Source organism: Macrotis lagotis, chromosome 2, assembly GCF_037893015.1.
Source record: "Macrotis lagotis isolate mMagLag1 chromosome 2, bilby.v1.9.chrom.fasta, whole genome shotgun sequence".
NCBI classification, from domain to species: domain Eukaryota; kingdom Metazoa; phylum Chordata; class Mammalia; order Peramelemorphia; family Peramelidae; genus Macrotis; species Macrotis lagotis.
In genome coordinates this window covers 299905456-299932044 of record NC_133659.1, presented here as the reverse complement: position 1 = coordinate 299932044, position 26589 = coordinate 299905456, and the positions used below count along the sequence as shown (strand labels likewise).

General features: G+C 32.3%; 1 long non-coding RNA gene across 3 annotated transcripts in view; it reads right to left on the bottom strand.

Moving 5' to 3' along the window:
• LOC141511753 (uncharacterized) overlaps window positions 1-26145 on the bottom strand; it is a 79478-nt gene extending 53333 nt beyond the window's left edge. For all 3 annotated transcript variants that reach the window (XR_012475386.1, XR_012475387.1, XR_012475385.1), the window contains exons 1-3: window positions 26069-26145; window positions 21361-21429; window positions 1717-1780 (exon numbers count right to left, since the gene is read on the bottom strand). This is a non-coding gene — a long non-coding RNA (uncharacterized LOC141511753). The remainder of the gene's footprint in view (window positions 1-1716; window positions 1781-21360; window positions 21430-26068) is intronic.
• Window positions 26146-26589: the final 444 nt, after the last annotated feature.

Genomic DNA, 26589 nt, shown 5'->3' with positions numbered 1-26589 from the left:
TGCAACAAAAAAATAAAATAAAATATTCATTAATTTTACTTAGAATATCAGAATTTTAGCATAAAAAGAATCTAAGTTTCTAATAACTGCTTTAATTTCATCTTCATTGTTGGTGCAACTATCCTTTTCCTTGGTAATTTTGTTTTCTTTCTTTTTTAATTTAAATCAAATTAATCAATGGTTTATCTTTTTTTAAAAAAAATACCTATTTCTTAGTTTCAGATAATCCTACCAAAGATAATAGTTATTGCTGCCTCTGTAACACAGAATAACTATTGCTCAAGTATTGGAGGTAGTCAGCACACAAAATTCATCTGGAGCAGGACATAGTACAACAAATATCCGGTAAACAAAATGCTTTAGCGTTCTCCAGTTTTCTTATTATAATTGACCTTGTCTTAGCTGGTAAACTCATTTTCCCTCTTATCAATAAAATTAGTTCTATAGGAAGACTCTTAGCACCACATTAATGAAAACTAACCCCAGAGTCTTGGCTTTCCCTGATTTCATGTGGGGCCTAGTGAAACAGAAGGTAATATTCAAAACATTATAGGTAGCAAACTCCAACATTTATAGTCCTTCTTTCCTTTCTCTCTGATAGTGGTCAACTGTATTCTTTAGCAAACTTTTATGTGTTAGGAGAAAGGCAAAGGAGAAAAATATGATAGTTATTCTTGTATTTTTCACTTAAAAATCCCTTTAAATTGCATTTTGGTGATTTTGCTTGGCCTTTCTGCACAATTTCTTTTTAATCTTATTTTTAATAATTAACCATCTTCACCAAAAGTATTATAGCATTTTTCCTCTTTTTTCCAATGAGAGAATTATTAATTCCTCATGAATAGGCCAACCTGATATAATAAAAATGATAATACTCCCTAAAGTAATTTACTTTTCCATTGTTATAACAGTAAAATTACCTAAGAAATATGTTATATATTTCAAAAAAAATTTGTATGGAGGAACAAAGATCACCAAAACATTCTGGTACTGCATAAGAAATAAAGGTATTGAAAATTTAATAGATTAGGTACAGGATACATAGAAGTAAATTATAACATAATTTAGGATTTAATAAAGCAAAAATTTCAACTTTGGGGGAGAAAGATTTGCTCCTTAATAAAATTTTTAAAAAGTCTGAAAGTAGAAATTAAACATAAACTAGCATATCAGACCAAATACCAAGATAAATCAAAATGGATACATGGTTTAGATAAAAATGATGATATAAATAATTTAGAAGAATATGAAAAGATGTCAGATATATGGATAAGGAAAGAGCTTATGATCAAATAAGAAATAAAGAGAATCAAAAATGATTTAACAATTTTTGCATAAATGAAACCACTGCAATCAAAATTACAAGGACATTGAGAAACTGAAGGCGGGGTAGGGAATTACAACAAAACACCTAATTTCCCAATTCATGAATGATTAAAGGATATAAAGAAGGAGTTTTAGAAGAAAAAAATCAAAACTATCAATATCATGGAAAATGCTATAAATAATTAATGATTAGATAAATGCAAATTCAAAAAATTCTAAACTACCATCTCATATCCACCAGGTAGGCTAGCATGGCAGAAAAGAAATATGACCAGTCCTGGAGGGAATGTGGGAAAATGGATACAAAATGCACCTACAGGTGGAATTGTGAATGGTTCAAGCATCTAGTGAATATGATCTTTTCTCAAAAGACTATAGAACTAAACATACCCTTGATTCATCAACATCATGCATCAGTTGTATCCCAAAGAGATGAAGGAAAATGTAAATCGACCTACAGAGACAAAAATATTGAGAGAAGTTATTTTTGTGTTAGGGAATGGCTGAACAAGTTGTAGTATATGATTGTGATGCGATAGTATTGTGCTATAAGAAATGTCAAAGGTGATGACTTCAGGAACATCTGAGAAGACTTACATGAAATGAGGAAAAAAGAAGCAGAGTTAGAAAAACATTATACACAGTTACAGCAATATCATATCAACGATCAACCAAGAAAGGTTTATCTACTCTTATTGTTACAATAATCCATGACAATTCGAAAGGATTCAGTCAAAAATGCTATCCACCTCCAAAGAGAGAACTGATTAACTGATTGGATATTGAAGTTTATTTTTCACTTTCTTAATTTTTATTTTACAAAAGTTCAATTTTACTAATAAAAAACTATGTTTATATGACTTAATATATATATATATATGTAAATGGGTCTCATATTTCTTGACCATAATTTCTGGGGAGGGGCATAAGGTGACAGATAATTTGCATCACAAAATATTTTGAAGACTTCAACCTACCTATTTAGAGGAAGAAACAAAAATAGATGAAGAATGTCAATTGTTTGATGCAGAGATGGATAGACAGCATAGAGAACTAATTTATCAGTAAAACTCTATCAGAAGTGTAGCAGTTTTGGTCTATATCACTGGAAGTGTTCCATATCAGTGAGAGCACAAATATATTTAATAATTGAAATATGATCTTAATATGAAAACATGTCTTATTGCTAATAATTCAAAGTGTTAACTAAGTGGATGAGGAATTTAATCTGACAATAAAATAGTTGGGGGGAAGGGCTTTCTTAGATTGGATGATTTACTACCCATATTTTCAATGGAATTCTGAAGTCCATTTAATCCTTTTGGAGACACGTGACTCTTACATGCCAGTGTCAAAAACTGACCTCCTTGTCAGTTGTTCTAAGGCTCGTCTCACTTTATCAAATAATGTCAATCTTTGGACCAGCTAGGCCATGATGCAGTAAAAGTTGTCATTTCAGCAATCAATAGTCATATAACCCTTTAACTTAGAGCTGAAGGAGATACAGTTAGTGTTCTGGGTCACATGAAAGAATAAAAGAAAAAATTACAATCAGCATGGCATCTTTAATCCCTCTGCTTTACCACTGAATGGATTCAAATCACTATCAATATCCTTTTTAAACTGCTTATTTTCTTCCCTTTATGGATAGTTCCTTTCAAAATCCACTTGGCAAATATAATAATGAAATGATTTGATTAAGATGATTTATCCAGTCTGAGCTGAGAATAGAGTGTCACAATGAATGGGATTGTAGACAAGAAAACCTGAAAACAGGTCTCAGATTCTAATCGGAGCAAATAACAACTTCTCGGTCTTTGTTTTCTAATAAATGGAGATGACGATATCCCAGTATTATAATGAGGATAAAGTGTTTATACATAAAGTATTATTCCTGATATTCCTAATTTTCTTCCTCCTATACAGGGAAATTAGGACACAGCCTAGGTTTTCCAATATTAACAATAGCAAGTTTAACTCTATCACAAATAAAAATACACAAATGATTATAAAAAGTATTGGAAACTGTTATAACTCTAAAAGTTTAGTAGAGCAAATATTATTTGTGTCACGTTAGAAATGGAGATATTCAAGACTCAAGAGTAAAGTACCTGGCCAAAATCTATCATTGAAAATACATTGATTCAAAGATCATCACTTTTTACCACATGACCTGCATTTTTTTTTGACTTCTGTTTCAACCGATTAATATTGGAGAGGAAGTCTGTAAGGAATAACGAAATGGTCCTAGATGTGAAGTAAGATGGACTCATCTCCAATATTGTTTCTACATTCTATCATTCTACTATGTGAAGATGGGAAAATTTCCTAGCTTCTAAGGATCACTGCTTAACATTTTTAAAAGGAATCAGATTATATAAACTCTAAAGTATCTGTCATCCTGTGAATCAATAAGACTAATGGGTTTTTGGTGATCCCTAAAGATCCTATGAACTGTAATAATATTGCTCCCATTTTCCTCCAAAATATAGCATCTGATGTATACTTTATTGTATATTTTAGGTTAATGATGGTATATGATTTCTTTTCTGCTCATCTTTCCTTGAGGAATCTTAATTTTAGTTTTGAAGATAAATATCTTACCATCATTAAAAAATGATCAGCTATGGAAACGGTTAAAATTTTTAGCAGTACTACTATGTAATCAGAAGATTTTTTTTTATGTAGTTGAGTGCTTTGCTTTTAACAACAACAAAAAAAGTAAATTAAAAACATCAATGATTTAAGTCCTCATTAAATATGTGGTGGTTTCATAAAAATGTTGAAAAACAGCATATACAAGGTCACTAGTGGTTCAAATCTGCTTTTTGCTAATTGTATCTTTATCGATTTTTATAAAATGAATCCAGGAACTGTGACTATCTTTCTAGACTTTTTCCTGCTTTTGAGAGCATATGACATAAATGACCCTTAAGTGAGCTGTTTGTTTTTAGAATCTTTGTAGCAATTTCTGTGATCGTTTTCTCTCACTGGTCACATTTACTATTAGTTTCTTTTTCCCATGCTCATTACTCTCATACCCAATTGAATAACTGTGTTTAATCATGATTTTTATTTAAAGACTTTATTCCTTCCTAAATTGCATCTGGATAAGAATCCTCTTTCTCGCGCAACTTGGTTGTAATTTTTTCCTCTATAAAATTTTATTTTTTAGTGTAGAGTGATTTTAGGCATTTTTTTTACCACTCATAAACATAGAAGCCATTTGTTTTTATAAAATATATGTATTTATAAGTTCATGAATCAGTGTTCACTAATTATTTTGTTTTCTACCAAATAGTTTTGCTTATTTGAGGTAAAGTATATACACATACACACACACTTATATATCTGTACATTCATAAATATATATGATATATATATATGAATATATATATACATAAATACACACTTTGTGTGTGGGGGTGTTTATAAGGCACTGTTTGTAACAGAGAAACATCTTACTAAAATGTTTTTAAAATGAGTTGGAAAGTATTTTCTAAACTAGGTAGAAACCATTGAGTGATTAAAATGCACTGTTACATGTGATGACCTGCAATTTAAATTCTTTGATAGAACATTGATATAATAACAATCTAGAAAGCATTTTCTTATCAAATTCTTTAAAAAATGAAACTGCTTTAGTCCTATATTCAAAATATGGCTAATATAATGTAAATGTGAAATAATGTTGAGAGGCTTTACCATTCTTACATATTCTGACCCCAAATCATCCAATGTCCACAAAGCAGAGAAACAAATTGAAATATGATTGCAGTGATATATAAGGATTCAGTGACATAATCCTCTCAGAGTGGATAAAATGCCACCTCTGGAGTCAAAAAACCCTCAAATTCAAATGCTGACTTGGACAGTTACTAGTCACAACTGGCCAAGTCATTTATTACTCAATTTCAGTTTTATTACTCAATTTCAGTTTCCTCCCTTTTAAAATGGTAATAATTAAAATAAGTTACAGAATTGTTGTGATAAATCAGATAAAACATGTAAAATGCTTTTGCAAGTCTAAAGAAGCTATGTAAGTATTAGGTATTTCCATAATTAATATTAATACCATTGTTAGTGTCCTTAGTGAAAGCTGTTGTTATTATTATAATTGCTAATTTTAGATAACCTTCCTGGATGCTACTATGTTCATGGAGGCAGGTGGCTCCTAGTACACATTATGTACACTAGGAGATGGCGATTGGATAAGAGTAAAAATAGGGGAGCTATTATTCAAAGAGGAGCTTTAAATTGATTTCTTAAGAATAGAGGGCTGATCTACCTATTTTTATGAAATCTTATGTATTTATTCACTCGATATATAATTATTTGTCTTCTCTTCTTTTTTGTCCAATTAACTTATTTTAGGGATTTTTGTTTATTTATTTTTTGCCAAGGTAATGGGGTTAAGTGGCTTGCCCAAGGCCACACAGCTAGGTAATTATTAAGTGTCTGAGGTCGGATTTGAACTCAGGTACTTCTGACTCCAGGGCCAATTCTCTCCACTGTGACACCTGGCTGCCCCTGCCCAATTAACTTTTAAAGAGATTTTACTCTAGTAAGAATTCAACATGATTTGAAGTTTGTATAGCTGGGTTTAGATCTTGTCTTTTCTACAACAATTGGTTGTATGAACAGGGACATGTAGCATCAACTCGGAAGCTCAATTATGTTATCCTTCAAGTGACTTGCAAGGACGTGTGCTGTATTTTACAGGATGGTTGGCAAGAATAACATTTAGAAACCTCAAGTGACTTATTACCATTATTGCTACACCCTAGCACTGATAGATTTTTGACTGTATTTGGAAAATGCTTCAAGTATGACTGCATAATAAGAAAGGTATCTACTTTCATGAATAGTGTCAAAAAATTAGAATTGAAGAGAGATTGCTCATAGATGATAAAAATATCTAGATTAGAAATGTCAACCTCTCAATCAGCAAAAATACCTGAATGCTGGCTAAACCAGAGTATTTTTGAGGAATGTTTAACAAAATAAATAAAAAGACAATTCAATCAATCATGCAAATCTATGGGTATATGCATCAATATGTAGTTACAGAATCATTTCAAGACTAATAAAACTGATAGATGATTAAATCTATGGATGACATTGTTCTAATTGCATTGAGCACCAGAATGTTTTTATAAACCCTTTAAAATCAAGTTCAGAATAACAATTCACATAATAAAACCTGAAACTTTCCTCTTAATCAAAAAACTATGCAATGCAACTGAATAGACAGTTTATCCATGAATTTATATATCTTAAGTCGGCACAAAAAAGTAATAATTTACTAAGTTTTAAATCGGTTAAAAGATAAAGGAAAAAGCAGGATTATGGGTGTAACCTAATTTGACATTATCATTGCTGTAAACTGATACTGAGTGAAATGAACAGAATAAGAATTATTCATGTTAATGACAGCATTGTGTGATGATCAATTAGACAGAATAACTTCTCAGACAATTCATTTTTTTCAATAAATTTATTTATTTTTCCATCTACATTTAAAGACAGTTTCAAATGACTTTTTATTAAGTTACACATTTTTTCTACCCTTTCTGCCCTTCTCCTCCCCTTGGTGGCAAACAATGTGGTTAAAAAGTTGTAGTTGTACATTTGAGTTTAAAATGTTTAATATTAGTTATTTTGTGCTAAAGGAATTAGGACTAAGGGGAAAAAGAAAGACAATAATGAGATAGGAGGAAAAACTAAGATAAGTTTTAAAATGAGACCATAGTATGCATTCAGATTTTGTAGATTTTTTTCCTCTATATGTGGATGGCATTGTCCATAACAGGTCCTTTAGGGTTGTTCTAGCTCTCTGAACTGTTGGGAGGAGCTGCATCCATCACAGTTGATCATCTCAAAATCGTGTTGTTAATGTGTACAATGTTCTCATGTTTCTGTTCCTTTAGCTCAGCATCAGTCCTTATAATTCTTTCCATATTTCTCTAAAGTCTGACCACTCATGGTTTCTTGTAGAATATAATATTCTATAAAATTCATATATCACAACTCATTCAGCCATAACCCAGTTTCCGGACATCGCAATTTCTAATTCTTTGCTACTACTAAAAGAGCTTCTATTAATATCCTTGAGCATGTGGAATTTTTCCCTTTTTTTATGATTTCTTTTGGATATAGGCCTAGAATTGGTATTGCTGGATCAAAAGGTATGATCAGTTTTAATGTTCTTTAGGATTAGTTCCAGATTGATCTCCAGAATGGCTGGATCAATTCACTACTTCACTAGCAATGCACTGATGTGCCAATTTTTCCCGTATGCTTGCTAACATTGTCATCTTTGCCATTCTGATAAGTGTGAGGTGGTACCTATGCTCCAATGATTTGGAGCATTCTTTTATATGACTATATATAACTTCAATTTCTTCATCTGAAAACAACCTGTTTATATCCTTTGACCATTTATCAATTGGAAAATCACTTTCAACCTTATAAATTTCCTGCAGTTCTCACGTATTTTTGGAATAATATCAGAAATACAAGCTGTGAAAATCGTTTCCCAGCTTTCCGTTTTCCTTCTAATCTTGGCTATATTGGGTTTATTAAGTACAAAAACTTTGTAATTCAATATAGTCAGAATCTATTTATAGTTTGGTCATGAATTTCTCACTTTTCCATAAAGCTGACAGAGTATTCCTTCTTCACTTAATTGATCTCTCATATCATCCTTTATGTCTAAATCCTGCATCCATCTTGCCCTCATTTTTGTATAGGCTGTGAGATATGCGTCTGTGCCTAGATTTTCCGATACTATTTTCCAGTTTGCCCCAGCAATTTTTGTCAGATAGTGAGCTCTCATTCCAGAAACTATTATCTTTGGAATTATCAAACAGTGGATTACTATAGTCATTTACTGCTTTTTCTTTTGTACCTATTTTAATAAACTGGTCCCTTACTCAATATCTTTAAGCAGTGCCAGGTAGTTTTGATGACTTTAGATAAACTTTTAGATCTGGTAGAACTAGGCAACTTTCCTTTGCTTTTTTTTTTCATCAATTTCTTCGATATTCTTGATTTTCTTTTGTTCCAGATGAATTTTGTTACTATTTTTCCTGAATCTGTAAATAGTTTTTTGCCAGTTCGATTGCTATGGCACTAAATAAGTTATTTAATTTGGGTAGATTTCAAAGATAATTCTAAAGGATTTGTGATATAAAATAGCATCTACTTCCAGAGAAAGAAATATGCAATCTGAATGCAAATCACAGCAATTTTTAAAAAATTTGTTTTGTTTCCCCCCACCATGTTTTTTTCCCTCTTGTTCTGATTCTTCTTTCACAACATGACTAATATAGAAATATGTTTATTGAGATTATATATGCATAACCTATATCAGATTTCTTACTGTTAAGGGGAGGAGGGAGTGAAGAAAAGGAGAGAAAAAATATGTAGAACTCAATTTTTTTCAAAAAATGGATGTTTAAAACCATGTTTGCATATAGTTGGGAAAATACATATGTTAAAAAAAGAAAAAAGTATCAATCCTTAATTGCACATGTTGGTTTATATGTTGTCTTATACGAAAGTTGGGCTGATCAGTTAGCAAGATTGTAGAATGTTACATTGGAGTCACACTCGGTATGAGGGGGGTTGAATTCAAAGTTCCATTTTTTTAACTAATTAAATTATAGTACTACACTGAGGCTAGGTTAGGAAACAACTTCACCAAATGATCTAACTCTAATCCCTACGATTTCTAATGCTTATTATTTCCAAGAGATTTTGTAGTCTTCTCCACATTTATCCTTTAGCAATAATATACAAAATCAATTTCTGTTAAATAAAAATATGTCCCTCCTTACAGGACTAGACTGCAGCTTGAGAAACTCTTTGAAGGATAGAGGTCGTTTTCTTTTACTCCAGGACTTAGACACTGAATTTCTATTAAATTTACTGATAAATTCCATTTTTCTAAGTCTAATTATTGTTGATTATTGTGGAGCTATAATTAAAGGCAATTGCAGCTTTTTTCTTATTTCCATCATAACCGTGCCTTTTGAACATAAAATCAAAGTCACTGACTTTATTGGAAAATTCTTATATTAAGTAAATGACTTAAATCATTAAGTTAAGCCTTATTTTCCCTTGTTATTTGCTGAGGAAGTAATAATAATTGGGTCATTAGGAGACCTAAACTCAAACCCTAGGCTTACTTCTTGCAACTATTAAATTCATATTTAGCTGAATTGATAAACTTAATTTGGGATTACTCATTAATATTTCTGAATTTTAGTTTCCTAATTTGTGAATTAAAATAATACACTAAATGATGCTCAAAGCCTTTTCAAGCTTTAACTTTCTGTCATTCCCTAATGAAATAAGAAATCATAATCCCTTCTAAAAACCACCAAATAGACAATATGGTACAATAGAAAATAGATGGTCTTTGATATCAGAGAGTCTGAATTTCAAAACTGCCTTTCACTTACTAATTGCTTCTCTTTGGGCAAGAAATTTAACATCTCTGGGGCTCATTTCTATGAGAAATTGAATTATCATGATCCTGGTCTTTCATTTCTAAACATGTTATCCTGCTACCTAACTAATTTAATGCTGTTTTTTGAAATTAATTTATTGATTTTGTTTGCTCATGCAAATATTTTGGGTCATATAGAATATCATTAGCATTGTGGGATGGTAACTCACTGAGAGAGAGAGGAGGTCTCTGCTATCCATCATGAAATCTTTTTGAAAGATATATATTCATATAACTTTCATCCTAATCAAGAATATTTCAATCAAAAATAATAAATTGATGATCAAACAGGATGTTACTTCTTGAGTCAAGAATTTCTGAAATTAAATCCCATTTCTGGTACTTCGCTTGGTTAGTTTCTTGGAATGTCACTTAAATTCTTTTTTTTTTGTTTTGTTTTTTTTTGCAAGGCAAATGTGGTTAAGTGGCTTGCCCAAGGCCACACAGCTAGGTAATTATTAAGTGTGTCTGAGTTCGGATTTGAACATAGGTACTCCTTACTCCAGGGCCAGCGCTCTATCCACTACACCACCTAGCTGCCCCGTTATATCACTTAAATTCTGTGTTTCTCACATATCTACCTGGGACATATTTCACAAATCTTAGATAGGATACTTGGGATCATAGATCTACTTTGTTGGAAGGAGTTGTCAACAGTTGCTGAAGGAAAATTATGTGGGGAAATATATTTGAAATATAGCTTTGATGTTATTTCCCAGCTATTAAACTTTCGGAAGTTTCATTTAAAATATTTAATCACTATTTATTCAATTTTGAAATAAATTTGAATGTCACAACAATATGCAAGTTACTACACAATAATCAAGGTATACAAAGCTTCCTTCTCCCTCTAAAGAAATGATATCCTCTCCCTTCATGGGATTTGAATTTCATTAATGGAATTATTTTGATTAATTAGAAACATATTATATAACTCCATATAATACTCACTGCCTCTTCCTATGATTATTTATACTTGCTTGTCTGCTTCCCCCCTCCCTTATCTCTCCTTTGAATTCAATTTCCCTTTCCTATTGTGTTCCCCTACCTTTTTCTTCTATTTATCTGTCCATGTCTTTTTTGACATAATGTATTTTAAGTAGACAGACATTGTTTGTTTATTATTTCTCTGCAGTTCTTAGGCCTTTTTTTTTCTCAGATGCACATACACATAATATATAATGGATAAATACTATATATACTTGAAAGTGATTGCAAAGAAGGTATTTGATCAGTTGAGACATTGAGAAGTTCAGGGGACTCGAAATTCAAGAAAAATCAGTGTTAAAACATAGAATTTCAAATTGTTATTTATAAATATCTATTGTTTGGCAATAAGAAGGAGGAATTAAAGGTTCTAAGATAAGAAGGCAAAGGCATTACTGAAGGCTGGGCATATTAAGCCATAAGAGGATCATGACTCTGGTTGGGCAAAATTTATCCAAAAGTAAAAGACAATTTTAAACAATGCAAGAACAAGAATCATTTTTTGTGATAAGATAGATTCAAGATAATTTTCAAAAAAAGAAGACCCCAAGTAAAATAATTATAATTTGTTAACCTACATTGATTTCTCAGGAAGAGGTGATATAAATTTTAGAACTCCATAAGGTGCTCTGAATCAGAGTAACATATTTTCTGATGCATAAGATCAATTTGAGTACTCATGTGGGGAAAACCCAAGGATCAGATGTGAAAACATGACAGAGAGTTTCAAACTTAACCATGATTTGGGTAAAAAAAAAGAGAGTTTGATGAAAATGTAGTTGATATGGACTAAATTGTCCTAAGGGTAGTAAAGAATGAGAAAGGATTGATTCAAAAGAAAAAATGACTCATAAGAAAAAAAAAAAACGTATTTCTTGCATTATTCTATCAAGATTCTTTTTCTAATTGAAACTTCAAGTAGTCTGATTATTTTTATGTTTTCTCTTCTTGTTCTGTTCTTCAGATCAAATGCTTTTTCTCATGCTGTTTCACATTCTCTTCTATTTTCTCATTCTTTATATTTTGTTTAATTGTTTGTCTTTTTGGTTTATCTTTGAAAAATTCTAATTTTCTTTTTTTTCCTCTTGGTTTTTGCAAGGCGATGGGGTTACGTGGCTTGTCCAAAGCCACACAGATAGGTAATTAGTACATGTCGGAGGTCAGATTTGAAGCCAGGTACTGCTGACTCCAGGGCCAGTGCTCTATCCACTATGCCACCTAGGCACCCCAACAAATTCTAATTTTCATGGAGTTATTTTTCTTCCTTTACATTTTAGATCTCCTTTTCCTGTTCTTTGAATTGTTCTTTTTGATTTATTTTGTTTTTTCCTTCAATCCCTCTTATTGAGTTCTTCCATGAATGCCTTAAAATAGGCAGTCATTTGACACTACATTTGGGGTAGGATAAGTTTTTCACTTCAGTGTCCTCCCCTGAGGGTCTTCTCTATTCCAATACTAACTATATATTAAAAATCTGTTTTAAAGAATCAGCAGTTTGGTGTCATATTCACCTTTAGTCCTGGGGTATAGAGACTATGGTCTCTGTTTTTTTACTCTTATATTTGCTCTTTGTTTGGGCCCAAACTTCAAACTTTTTCCTCTCCAAGTCACAGGTAGGGCCCCTCAGCACATTGGGCTGGCAATTGTTTTTATGCTCTGAGAATCCTCCAGTGGCTAGAAGCTTCAGTTTTCCCCTCTGATCTCGAACTGACACCAAGAACCCAGTTGTCCTATGAAGCATCCACAGTCAGAAACATCCCTGCTTCACTGCTTCTGGGCTCACTCTTCATGGGTTGGTCCCTTCTTACCCAGAAATGAGACTTCCTATAACTGAAGTTGAGGTTGTCTCCCTTCCCAGTTGCTCCTAGGAGATAGACTGGAGCTGTTTATACTTTACTTGCACCAAACTGTTTTCTGGGATCTTCAGATTTTCTCCAGTTGTTCCAGGATGACTATTTTTTTGCACCAATTCATTTATTTTTGCCACTGTACACTGATACTCTAGAGGTTTTTAGACTTATTTGTGGAGGAAATCTGGAGAACTTGGAATTTTCAAAGTTTTTCTCCTTCTTCCCAGAGTCCTTCCTCCAAAAGTCTTAATGACACAAATTAAAATAATTCTATTGAGGAATAAAAATTTATTTTCTCTTGGTTTAAGAGTGTATGTGTATTTGCTTTTAAAATACAACTGTGCACATACAGGAAACTCACCAATCTATATTTCATAAAGAAACATATTGATAGGGGCAGCTAGGTGGCATAGTGGATAAAGCACCAGTCTTGGAGTCAGGAGTAACTAGGTTCAAATCCGGTCTCAGACGCTTAATAATTACCTAGCTGTGTGGCCTTGGGCAAGCCACTTAACCACATTTGCCTTGCAAAAACATAAAAAAAAGAAACATTGATAATGTCAGCAAGGAGAAGTACCCAGATGATTATGAATGTGAAAGAATTATATAAAATATCTCAGGAAGGGATAGAATGAATTTCTTCATAACAGAATTCCTTAACCAAGAAAACCAGTCTAATTCTTGTTGAGGAGAAAAGAAAGATGAATGGAGGGCAAGTGATATGATAAAAACTGGCAAAAGAGAGAGAACACAGAGTTGCTCAGTTTTTATTTGACTTTTATCAAGCAATGAAAATAGCATTCGAACTGGAAATATCAAAACAAATTCATAAAATAGTGCCTCAATACCAAAAATAAGTAAATGTATTGTAAGAAGACACATAAATCTTTTAGTTTAGATGAAATCATGTCATGAACTACATACTTAGATAGTAATGATTCTGCATAGTATAACCAAGAACTAAAGAGATCTTAATCAATCAAAGCAGTTGTATCAAACTGAAAAAAAATGGAGGCCAGGAAATCATGCATAAGGACTCCTGTGAGAAGTATATTGATTTAGAAAAAACACATATTACCTGTTCTATTGAATATTTATTCATTTTGTTAAATATTTCCCATTTACATTTAAATATGGTTCTCCTAGAGTTGGTGGCAAATTTCTCACCAATGGAAAAATCCACTAGGTTGAAAGCAATGAGATGAAATCAGATAGAGATGTATGAAAGGTCATTCATTTGGAGAAAAAACTACATAAATAAATCAATTCTAATATCAAAATTTGGAGGACTTCGAATTAGAGATTTATAGACTAGTTTTGGAGTATGTTAAACTCTATGAGCCTTAAAACTTCTTCTAATCCTCAAATTCTATTCAATTTTAAAAGATTTTGTAGGTTCCCAAGAGACTAAGCACTTATTCTCCAGTAAGTAGGTCTGGGTTCAAATACCAGTCTAGTTCTTTCCAATTTGCTTTGCATTAAACAGTAAATCCACTTCTTTAGATCTCATTTTCTTCAATTATAAAATGAAGATGTTGGGTTAGATGACATCTGAAGTCCTTTTGAATTCTGGATCAAGGATCCTATGAAGAAATGCAGAGGATTTCAAGTCAAGGAGTGATCAAAGAATAATGAAAGAATATTGAGTTTTTCAAAGCACATAAAGTCATTGTTACACATGTATGCCATAAAATATCAAGTGAACAGCTTGATATAGTCAAAATTTAATTTAACTTCTTTCAAAAAATGTCAGAAAATTTATGAAGGGACTTGCAATTCATTTTCTGAAAGACTTATAAATATGACTGATATATGGCAAATGATATTGATATATGAATTTCCAATAAATAGGTCATCTTATATAATATTTTATTTCATTTTAGGTTCATTGTCTTTGCTCTTAGGTCAATGAAAATAATGAAAATAAAACAAACAAATAAGAATCTCCTCACTCCAAATCATGGGTTAAAAAGGAAATATTCTATCTTTTTTTAAATGTGTTCCCTAAGAATATTTACTTTCCCAAATAATTGCAAAATGAGAAAGTTCTCTACTTGAATTTGTATTATCTCACCCCATAAAATGGCAATTTGATATTGCTAAGAGGGGCATCAATTAATCCTGTACAATGTAGAAAATATTAAGTTCAGAGCATCTTAAACTTTTTAAATTATTTGACAGAGAAAATGTCAATTGTACAAAGAAAATTCACAGAATACACTATGAAAATAATTTTTCTTCCATATATTATTTAGAATTGAATTATAATTTTGCTCATATCCAGAAATTTTTGAAATATTTATTTTTCTAAATTTCACTTAATCATGGTGGCAATTATAATTTCACATCTGTAAAGACATTAGATTCATTAAATAATGAAATATCCAATGTATGGATAGCTCTATTCAAAATGTTGAGTTTATCATGGAAATCAGTGATATTATATTATTTTCTATTCAGAGTTATATTTACTCACTTTTCATACTCCATTCCTGTATAATTCATCTTCACATTCCATTTCCTGCCTCCCATCAATCAAACATCAATTTATCAATGAATATTCATTTTTTTTCACTCCCATTTGACTACCCCCATATTGGAAAAGAGAAAGAAAAATTTAAACCCTGTAAGAAACAATTCATCACTAATAAAGCAAATTCCCATATTTACATGTTCAAAGCTGTGGGTCCCATTGTACATATTAGTCTATTAATATCACTGACAGGTGAGTAGTTTTCTTCATTTTCAGAATCATGATCAATTAATGCATTGATTGGCATTTTAAAATCTTTCAAATTTCTTTTTCATTGATGATATTATTATATTATTTTTTCTCCTAAAATCTGCTCAATTTATTCTCCAAGGCTGGTGCTTTATCCACTACACCACTTAGCCACCCCTAAAAGTCCTTACTTTGTTTTTGGTTTTTGGTTTTTTTTTAGGTTTTTGCAAGGCAAATGAGGTTAGGTGGCTTGCCCAAGGCCACACAGCTAGGTAATTATTAAGTGTATGAGCCCGAATTTGAACCCAGGTACTCCTGACTCCAAGGCTGGTGCTTTATCAACTACACCACCTAGCTTCCCCCTAATTCATTCTCTATTAGTTGATATGTCTTCCCAAGTTTCTCTAAACTTTCTTCATGTCTTAATTGTGCCATTATTTTCATATACCACACATTGCTAATCTGTTCACCAATGAATTGATACCCTTTCAGACCACTGTTTTGTTGCTTTTTTTAATCATAAGAAAATAAGCAAATACCTATTATAGGTATATTTGTATATATAGAGAACTATTTTCATCTTTCTTTGATGTCTTTTGAAACAGTAGTGGTACCACAGAACCAAAAATAGACATATCAACAGATAATTTTTAGGTACTTACAAGGACAAAGGGAATATGAATTAATAATGAAATAATCCCAATGCAGATAGAGTTATACTAATAACAGAGTCAAAACTCACATATGAAATATATGCAGTACAAATCTAAAGTTAATAAATATGAATTGATGTAAAAGTCTTTGGAGGGAGGGCAATAGAAATTGAGTAGATCAGCAAAGTTTACATGTAGGAATTTATTCTTGAGTAGAATCTTAAGAGATGAGAAGTGAAGAAAATAAGGACAAAGTTCATTCCAAGCATGGGGACAGCTAGTAAAAAGTCATGGGGAAGAGAGATGGATAGTGTTGTGATTTAATATAAATAAAATGAGTTTGACTAGATAGCAGAGTCCAGAAGTGAAAATAACATTCAATGAGGCAGCAAAGGTAATTTTAGGGACTGATGGTGTTTGAGATTTATTCTCATTTTGTATTTGTCCAATTGATGATCTGAGAGATTTACTCTCATTTTTGTATTTGTCCAATTGATGATCTGAGAGATTTATTCTCCTTTTGTATTTGTCCAATTATATTTTCTAAGGATTTGTTTTCTTGTTGAAAGGTATTAATTATCTGCCCAAATTTTCCAGTTCATTTAAGCTCCTTCCTTATTTCTTCAAGGAAGTCTTTCTGTGCTGAAGACCAGATCATATTCTCCTCAGAGGTTCTAGGTCTCTCTGAGTTAGGGTCTTTCCCTTCCAAGAATTTTTCTATGGATCCCCCTTTCCACTGACCCTTCTTCATTTTGCTAAGACCTGAGTTGGGGGGGGGGGCTGGTTCACCTGGGCTCGGGATCACTAGAGGCTTTACTCACTGAGTGCAGTTTCTCTGGCTGGCCAGTAGGAGGTGCTGGTTGCTTTCTCTGGAGTGTCTGTGACCTTGACTGAGGCCTTCTCCCTTAGCTAGAAGGGGGGAGTTGCAGCTATTGAATCATTTTCCCTTCAATCAATGGTGGTTTTTGCCCTGGCCTGAGGTCATTCCTCTCTCAATTGTCAGCTGAGCTGGTTCTTCTGCTCACACCCCTGGGCCTGAGGCAGAAGTAGTCTGCTATTGTTTGTTCTCCAAAGAGGTCTCAGCCACAATAGAGGGGTGAACTCAGAGTTCCTCAGACCAGAGGAGCCCAAGGATGGTGTCCGCAGCTCTCCTGCACTGGAGCTTTCCCCCCAGCCCTGTTGTCTAGCTCCAGAGGGACAGCACCAACACCAGCGTCTCTGCTCCCTAGTTGACCCAAGCCCCCTTCGTCCAGCCCCACCACTGATCCAGCAGGTCAGCTCTCAGGCCCTCAGACTCCAGGCTCCAATTGAGCTGCTAATCTGGCTGATCCAGGGCTCATCCGACCTCTGAGCCCAGACTCACCTGTGCCCAAATTCGTCCAATGCTGCTGCAGGACAGGAGACAAATCCTGAGGTAGATGTGGGTTGGATTTCTGTTAAGACGTTTATTTCATATGATAGATGGCGAAAGATTAGGAGACTTTGGAACTGTACCTGTCTTCTCTCCACCATCTTGGCCAGAAGTCAGACCAATTGTGTTTCAAATGTTGAATACCAAAGAGAAAAAATGGATATTCTATGTTTTAAGAATCAATTTGAAGATGCTAAAGATGCAACCTTTCCTTCTTTCCCTTCCTCTACTCTTTTCTCTCCCATACTCCTTTCCCTTCTGTCTTCCCTTCTTCTGCTCTCTCCTTTTTTCCTCTCCTCTATATACTGCAACTCTTCCCCTCCCATCTTGCTTTCATATATGATATGTAATATTGGTCCAAATTTAAATATCTGACCTTTGATTGCTTAACTGAAAGTATATTTTGGAATATGAAGAATATTATATCACCTATATGCTTTCTACTGTGGTAATTTAGTTTTTCCATTTCAATGTGTTGAATATTTCCAATCACTATTATGATTAAAATTTGGAAAGGGCAATTAAAATCATAGTTTAAAACATGCAGATGGGATCATTAGCATTCACTGATAGTTTCAGCTTTGTCTTATCTTTTGGTCTGGTAGACACTTGAAACAAATTTTATCTTCTTTTCAGCTTATAGTGTTCAGTTTAATAAATATCAGTAATTTGTCTGGTCTAATAAGTTCCAGGTTTGTCAACAATAACATTCTGATTAAACACAGACTGTGAAATTTATTTAAAGATTTGTTTATAAATTCTCCTCTACTTTGGGATCAATATAATATAAAATATCAGATGGCAAGTGGAAGCTTAAAAAAATAACCAAGGGAAAAATCTATCTAGTTGACATCGTTCTCTTTTCTAAAATACAGAATGCTAAGTAGGACTTTATAAGAGGCTATTCAGCAAAGAAATTGTTTTCATTCAAAGTTCAAAAGAAAGATGAGTAAGAATGAAGAAAACCTCCTAAACAGATGAAGCAAATCATTGAGTTTTTATATTATACAGCTGATATGAATCTGTCAACAAGACATCTTATGTTCATGTTTAGTGGTAATGATCCAGTGTGTTTCAGAACTTTTCACTATTCCAAAAAGTTGAGTATAAAATCATGGCCAAATAACTCTATACTAAATCCAGAAAGACTACAATCTTTGTTTGTTGCTGTTGTTCTTTGATGGTTTATTTTATGACAATATGTTATAAAAGTTCCTAAAATGTATATGTTACATGCAAAAGAAATCCATTGTGTAAACACTGACTTATTGAACCAGTCCCATTAAAATCAGCAATATCCACTTAATAGCATCTTTTTTTTAATTACAGAAATATAAGGAGGCAGAATGTATTCAACTTAACTAATATATATGTATATATATATATATATGCATATATATATATATATATATACAGATATGTATATGTATAGACAGAAGGGACCTTCACAGTAGAATTGTATTCATTGATATTTCTATCAGGAAGAAATAAGATGGGACTGAATACAATTAATCATATAAGTAACCAAAGTCAATGTAAACATGCTCATGACTCACATGCATATTCTTACTTTTTTTTTCTGCAAAGCAGTGGGGTTAATTGACTTGCCCAAGGTCATACAATTAGGTGATTATTAAATGTCTGAGGCTAGATTTGAAATCAGATCCCCCTAATTCCAAGACTATGCTCTATCCACAGTGCCACCTAGGTGCCCCTCACATATTTAATGTACTATCCTAACAAACTTGTATTTGTATGTATTATTCTAATCAAAGCATCACAGAATTTGAGAGAAAATGAGAAATTTGAGGCCAACTTATCCAACTCATTTGCAAAGGAATCTCTGCTATTATATATCCAACAAATGCATTTGGATTCTATGTTAAACCCTCCAAAGGGGTCTACTCAGAATATCTGTTGACAAACTAGTTCATTTTGGGATGATTCTATTTGTTAAGAATCTTTCTCTGAACACAAGCTTTTATTTATTTTTTTTAAACTTCTATTCATTGCTCCTTATTGTGACCTCTAGAACCAACCAGAATAATTCTAAACCCCAGACCATCTGATGATATTCTAATTCTTGAATATAGTATGCTTGAGTCTTTTTTTTCCCAGGTTAAATATACTCAGATTCTTTATCTGTTCCATATATGCCATGAATTCAAGTTTCTTCACCATCTTGATTGCCCATCTTTTAATATTCTTTATGTTAATGATGCCTTGCTTAAGCCAAGGAATGCAGAATTAAAACAATACTCCAGATGAAGTCTGGAAACATCAGAGTAGACTAATATTATCATCTCCCAATACCTGAAAACTTTGATCTCAAAACCATATTAGTCTTTTTTTTTTTGATGGAGAGAGTACTAAAACATCACTCTACTTACATACTTAGAATACAAGTCACTAAAACTCCCAGACCTTTTTCAGAACAACTACTTTTTATTCATGCATCTCTTTTCTTGTATTTGTGACTTTAATATTTGGACTCAAATATTATATTTTGTATTTGTCCTGCTTAAATTTTCTTTGTTAACTACAACCTATCAAATATTTTTGGAGAGTAATTCTATCATCCTTTATGTTAACTATATCTTCCATTTTTTCACTTTCTATAAATTTAATAATAACCATATGTACTTTTAGATAATATTACTGATTTCTCCTGTCTTACATGATTCCCATGATGTCACTGAAAGTTCAACAATCACATCTACCAGTTATTTCAGTTATTTCAGTTTCTAACTCTGTATGTTTTTTTTTCTGAAAGAAGACACTAGATCTCAGTGAATTCACCAAATAAGTTGTTAAAATCAATTTGCAGTTATTTCCAAAAGAGCCATAGTAAAATGATCAATTTTTCTTAAATGAAAAATTCTAGAGTTCTTATATAAGAAAAACACCATAAATCACTTATAAAAAAATGTGTATGTCTACATATCAAATCAAAACATAGCTGAAGGTTTATTTCACTCATGACAAAGTGTCAAAAATAAGTAAACATTGGAATAATCAGTTTTCAAATGGTTGTGGAAAGAGAGGAGCATTAGAAAGTTCTCATTAAAGATGTGAACTGGTGAGACAATTTTGTAAAGCAATGTCAAATTATGCACATAAAATATGTACAAAGTTCTTTAGTTAGATATTCTCCACTTGGTTGCTTTACTCTATCATCCCCACTCCACTTTAATCTCCCAATAATTTTCTCTGTTTACTAGAGGAAAAGCTACAATAGAATTTTCTTTTGTTTTTTCTTCCACTTTTTGGAGAATGAAATCATTACAAAGTGTGGACAGTATTAACTGTTCTTTGGAGAGAAGGATAAGAGACAGACACAGAGACACAAAGAGTAAGATCAGAGAGACAGATATAGAGATGTAGAGTAAGACAAAGAGAAGGAAAAGGAAAGACAAAGAGAGACAGAGAGAATAATTGAAGTCCTTCATTACAGATATATCATACCCCTGACTAATAAACAGTATTTTTAATTGATTGTTTTTAATTATAGTTGAAATCCATAATGGATATTGATTATAGACAAAAGTAATCATACATATACATATATATATATGTTTGTATATATAAGCACATTTATATACACATATACTTATGCATCATAAAATTGCTTTCATTAGTATAGATTTTATATATTATATATATAAAAATTTATAAATATATATGTTTACATGACTCATTATATCTTTTAGATTTAGAGAGTTGCCTGGATCCTACAGAAATTAATTTATTTGCCTGTAGTTATATAGGTATTAGAGATATGATTAGCTACAAGAATAGCCCTCTGTCCACATAGTGCTTTGCCTCTCAGCTGCACTCAACCTCCAGCTACTTAAATGAAATGTCATCATGAATAATCAATTCCATTGATACTCTACCTTGCTCTTTGTCTCCAATTTGCTTCTCACTCTCCTTTTTTTTCTGCATCTTCATTCTTGTCAAGCCTCCTAATTTAGTAAAGAAGAATGAGAGTCGGATACACTTTGATGTAAATTTTTTCTCTCTAAATTATTTCATTTCACTTATGGATACAGTTATTTCTATTCAGATGATGCCCAGCACTAATTGGATTTCTGTTCTATAGTACTACATACTGCCAAGAGGACATCTCTAACTGGATGTTCCTTAAGCATCTCAATCCCAACATGTCCAATAGTGAATGCCTATTTTTCCTTTATTTTCCTTTACACTTGGAGAGGCATGAACTTCTTCCCAAACTTCTAGGTTCACCTAATCTCCAACCTACTCAAAAAACAGATCACTTCATTGACAAAACTTTTCATTTCTACGTTTATCAATTCTCATCTTCACCCCCTCCCTCTCCATTCACCCTCCTATAACGTTAGTTCAAGTCCTCAACACATCTCACCTAGACTAGTTCAATAGCTGTGTCTCCTAACTACTCACTGTTCACTAATTGTAATTAAAACCCTAGCACCTAACAGAATACCTACTACCACATAGGCACTAAATAAGAATTTTTCAAGCTAAGTGGCATAAAATCCAATCTTTATGGAACTATCTTTAGTGCAGGATTGATTTATTCATTTAACAAAAATTGAGTAAGGATTAATTGTTTGTAGAACATTGTGAAGAGAGCTAAAAGAGATATAAAATTTAGATAAGACATAGTCTTTACTCTATTGGAGCTTATAGTTTAGAAAGGTTATATAATACATGCACATGTAACTCTGAAATTCAATATTGTACAGTGAGAAGAGAGAGATTGATCCTTTGCTGACTAGAAAAAAAATTAAGAAAAGATAAAGTTGGCAACTTGGCAAAGTGAATAGAGTGACAGGCCTGGAACCAGAAAGACTCATCTTCCTGAGTTCAAATCTGGCTTCAGACATATACTAACTGTGGAACCTGAGCAGTCTCAACCCAGTTTTCTTATCAATAAAATGAAATGGGGAAGGATATAGCAAATAACTCAATATTTTTGCCCCCAAAACTCCAAATGGTGACTTAATGAAATAACCAAACAACAATAATGGGATAGAATAAAATTTACATTAAGTCTTAAAGAAATGCAGAAGGTAAAGAAGAGAAAGAAGGTATGGCTTGGCATGACTTATTTAAAGAATTTAATTAATCAAATTTATTTAATTAAGAAGGATTTATCAAATTATTATGTGGAAGATACTAGAGATACATGCACAAAAAGGGAACAAATATATCTGCACCATAGATTACATTCTACTACTAAAAATAAATACATGTAGGGACATGTGTGTATACAGACATACTTTTGATATACATAAAAGGGAATTTATGTTTATCTTCATTTATTTAGTCTGTCTCTGTCTCTCTGTTTCTTTGTTTCTCTCTTTTTTCTCTTTTCTCTTATTATTTTGCATTTTCTCATCTGTGAACATGTGTCATTCTTAATGTAGAATCAAGGCTCAGCGGAACTCACGAGATCACGAACTGTACTAGTATATTAAACCGTATATTTAAATGTAATCTGTTGTCTCTATCAGCCCCTCATCTCTTCATCTCAGTAATAATAATAATAATGATGATGATTATAATAATAATCTCTCACACACTCATACACACAAATTCTTTTTGTTTTTGCTTTTATTCTTCACAAAAGCAATAGTTAACAGAGAAATGGAAACACAATTTCATGTTTATATAGGGATATGCAGTTAAATTTGATATATTTGTAAAGGTAATTGGGTCCATTCGGAGATCCTTCATCAACTTCTCAGACATTTCATCATATGGTTTTATTGAGATGATGAGCCATGTATCTGAACCACCAAAATCACAGGATACTTGTCAAAGACTTTTCCAGGTAATGGTGTGAAAGGTTTCATTCAAGTCAATAAAATAACAGATAAAATAGTTTTATATCTATCATTTCTCTTGTAGATGACAAATTGAAGTGATGGAATCTTCCACATCTATTTCAAGCTTGTAGCCTCTGCAAAGTCCTTAATGAAAAATGTACAAGAAATAGGAAGTGAAATTGGCAAACTGAGATTTTTCACATGAAAGAAAGTAATAGGGTAATGCTTTTTACACTTGACAACAAATAAGATATTGGCATCTTTTTCCATATTTTTTGGGAAAAGGGCATACATGACTCTTTCCAAACTCCTTTTACTAATACTAAAAAACAATTCTTCTGTAAATTAAACTTTCTTTTCCTTGAGCAATTAAGAGTTTAGGAGGTTAAACATAAATAAATAGTATGCTTATGTGCACACAAATATAAGTCTATAAACATATATGCCTATAGAAATATAAATATACATATAGATGCATATAATATACTTATAAATGTATGTATGTATATATTTGTGTGTGTTTGTAGATACACACATTACAGAAGAATAAATTTATCTTTCTTGTAACTTAAATGTTGTATACTTATAGTAGTTCTCACTCTGGAAATGGTTAAAGAAGACTAAATTTCAAAAATTTCTGGATAAAAGTTCAAGATGTTATAGATAGGATATTAGACCTTGCCTTATAATCTCATTAAGAGTATCCAGATATAAATTATTCTTTTTAAAATTTTTCATGGCTGATAGGTGAGCCACTGTACCATTATAGAAAGGCATTGCAAATATTACCACATCTGTAATTAGATGAATTTTCCTATTTTATTTCCCATTTCTATGATTATTTTCTCTGTTTAACTCATTAATGGTCAATGTATTTAGGAGAAAAAATGGATTGATAATGTAGAATCACAGAATGTGCTAGGAAAATCCAGAATATTGACTTTAGTACACCATGAAAATAATTTTACCTTGAGACTCCCTTGTCATTCAGACATATGTAGTTCAATAATACTTCGCCTACTCTTTTATTAAAATTTTCTTCAATAAACTGCAGCATGTATGGAACTATGTTTAGCATGACTGCACATATAAAAAGTACATCTGATTACTTGTTTGGGAGACATTAGAAAAATTTGGAACTCAAAATCTTATGAATAAAGATTGCTAAAAATGATCTTTGCATGCAATTGAAAAACATGCTATGTACAAAAATAAATAAATAAACTGCAAGAATAACAGATTCCTTCTCTTTGGAAACCATTCTATACAAATCCCAATTTATTCCAATCACTGCAGAATTTGACCCTTGGTAACTTTTTTAAAGCCAAAGAAAATTACTCTGTTTATATGCATGAAAAGTACCATAAGGTCAAAAGTGTAAATGCAGGAGGGCACGACAGGAGAGAAGCTCAAAGTGAAGGGGAGGCAAGCAACAAAATGTAAAGGTGAAAGAGAGGAAAGAAGAATGGCAATGATTTTGTGTCTCTCTCTCTGTGTGTGTGTGTGTGTGTGTGTGTGTGTGTGTGTGTGTGTGTGTGTCTTTTAAGGTAGATCCAAAGGATATAAAGAAAAGTCAAATCTTTCATCAGGAAAGCCTTGCCATTTACTATGCTCAGTTCAAATGAATATTCACAAATCAATCCAAAGTATTACCAACAATCTATGCTACAACTAGAGAAAAGTGAATATTTTTCTGCCATTTTCTCCAAACTAAAAATATAAATCAAAGAAGAATTTTAGTGTCTAGATACAAGTTTAAATTTTTTTCTGAATTATCAATATAAATCATTTTTGTTGTTGTGTGTATATTTACCTCTTGACTATTTTCCTGTCTTCTTCCTTAGACAACCAGAAAAGATTTTCTGCTTCAACACTAATCAAAGGGACATTCAAGTATGACTAGCACAATGGTTTTCTTTCAAACCATGAAAAAATGATTCTGCAGCCCCACATAATACTTTAAAAGCTTGGTTGATCTCAAAGAAAGATTTGTAGGAAGGCTAGAGACAACCTTTGTGAATTAGACATTACAATTCTATTTTCCTGTGACAAAACCCAGTCATTTTTCACAAAATGTTATTTTTTTAAAAAATCTTACAGAAGCCGTCTTTCACATTCAGCAGATGATGACTCTACTTAAGGTCAAAATCCTGTAATTTAGCATGACTTTCATATGTTCCTTGTCTGAGAGAAACATTCACCTTTAGCATCACAAGGGAAGCCAACTCTATCCCTTGTATAGATTCAACCTTTCATAGCCCTTAGGTCTCCAATTTTATTTAACTAGGAACATTTGTTCACAGATAATAATAGAAAACTGACAAATGCTAACTGACAGGCACCTGGTATATGTTAAACAATATATACAGCTATTCATAAATCATATTGCATCAAAGCTGTGAGTTATTTCAAAAAAATCCATGAGGCACTATAAAATGCACTGTCACAGATAGGAAATGAAATTGTCAGTCATTAATTAAAATTAGAGAAGTGTTGTAATGCTAAACATTGGTATACTTCAGAAACATTTTAAAGCCCTGGGTCCATTCCATGAACTAACCATCTCATTAGTTCATCAGTCCATAGGACACAAATTTTAGGAAACTTCCTAAATATTTTTGGCAAAACTCCTGACCCTACATCCCTGACTCACTTTACCTTATTATGTAAATGATGACTTTGCCTGCCCATTAACACTTTTCTCAAGTTATCTGCAACCAATTTCAATCATTTCACATTTACTAAAGTGGTAGGAAATAGCAGGGGAGAAAATCAAGGACATTCCTACCATTGGATTGGTTGTTTTGTCTTCAAAGGGGATGTCAGGTCTAAGATGTTGGTCCTTACTGCAACAAGAGTTAGGAAGCGAATTAGGTTCCTGAAAAATAGGTGCCTTTGTAATAAATAAGGTTCCTGAAAAATAGGAGCCTTTGTGATGAAACAATGAGGCATACTGTGAGCTCAAGACCCTTCAGATGTCACAACTTTGGCACTAGCACCATATGTTTAGTTGGACATTTGTATCTGACTCAATAGTGCACCCAATGAGCTATATAGGGGATAGAGTTCAGGGTTTAAAAATAAGAAGACCTTGTTAAATTCTGCTCTCACACAATAGCTATGTGACTCTAGACAAATTACTCATTTTCTATCTTCTTAAAATTGTTGATTTTTAATGGAGCTAAATAATAGAACTTACCTCTCAGAATTGTTGTGTGAATCAAATGGGCTAATAAACATAAAGAAATAAGCACTTAATATGAGATCTGTCACATAGTAGGTGCATAATACAAATCAGTCTTTTCCCTT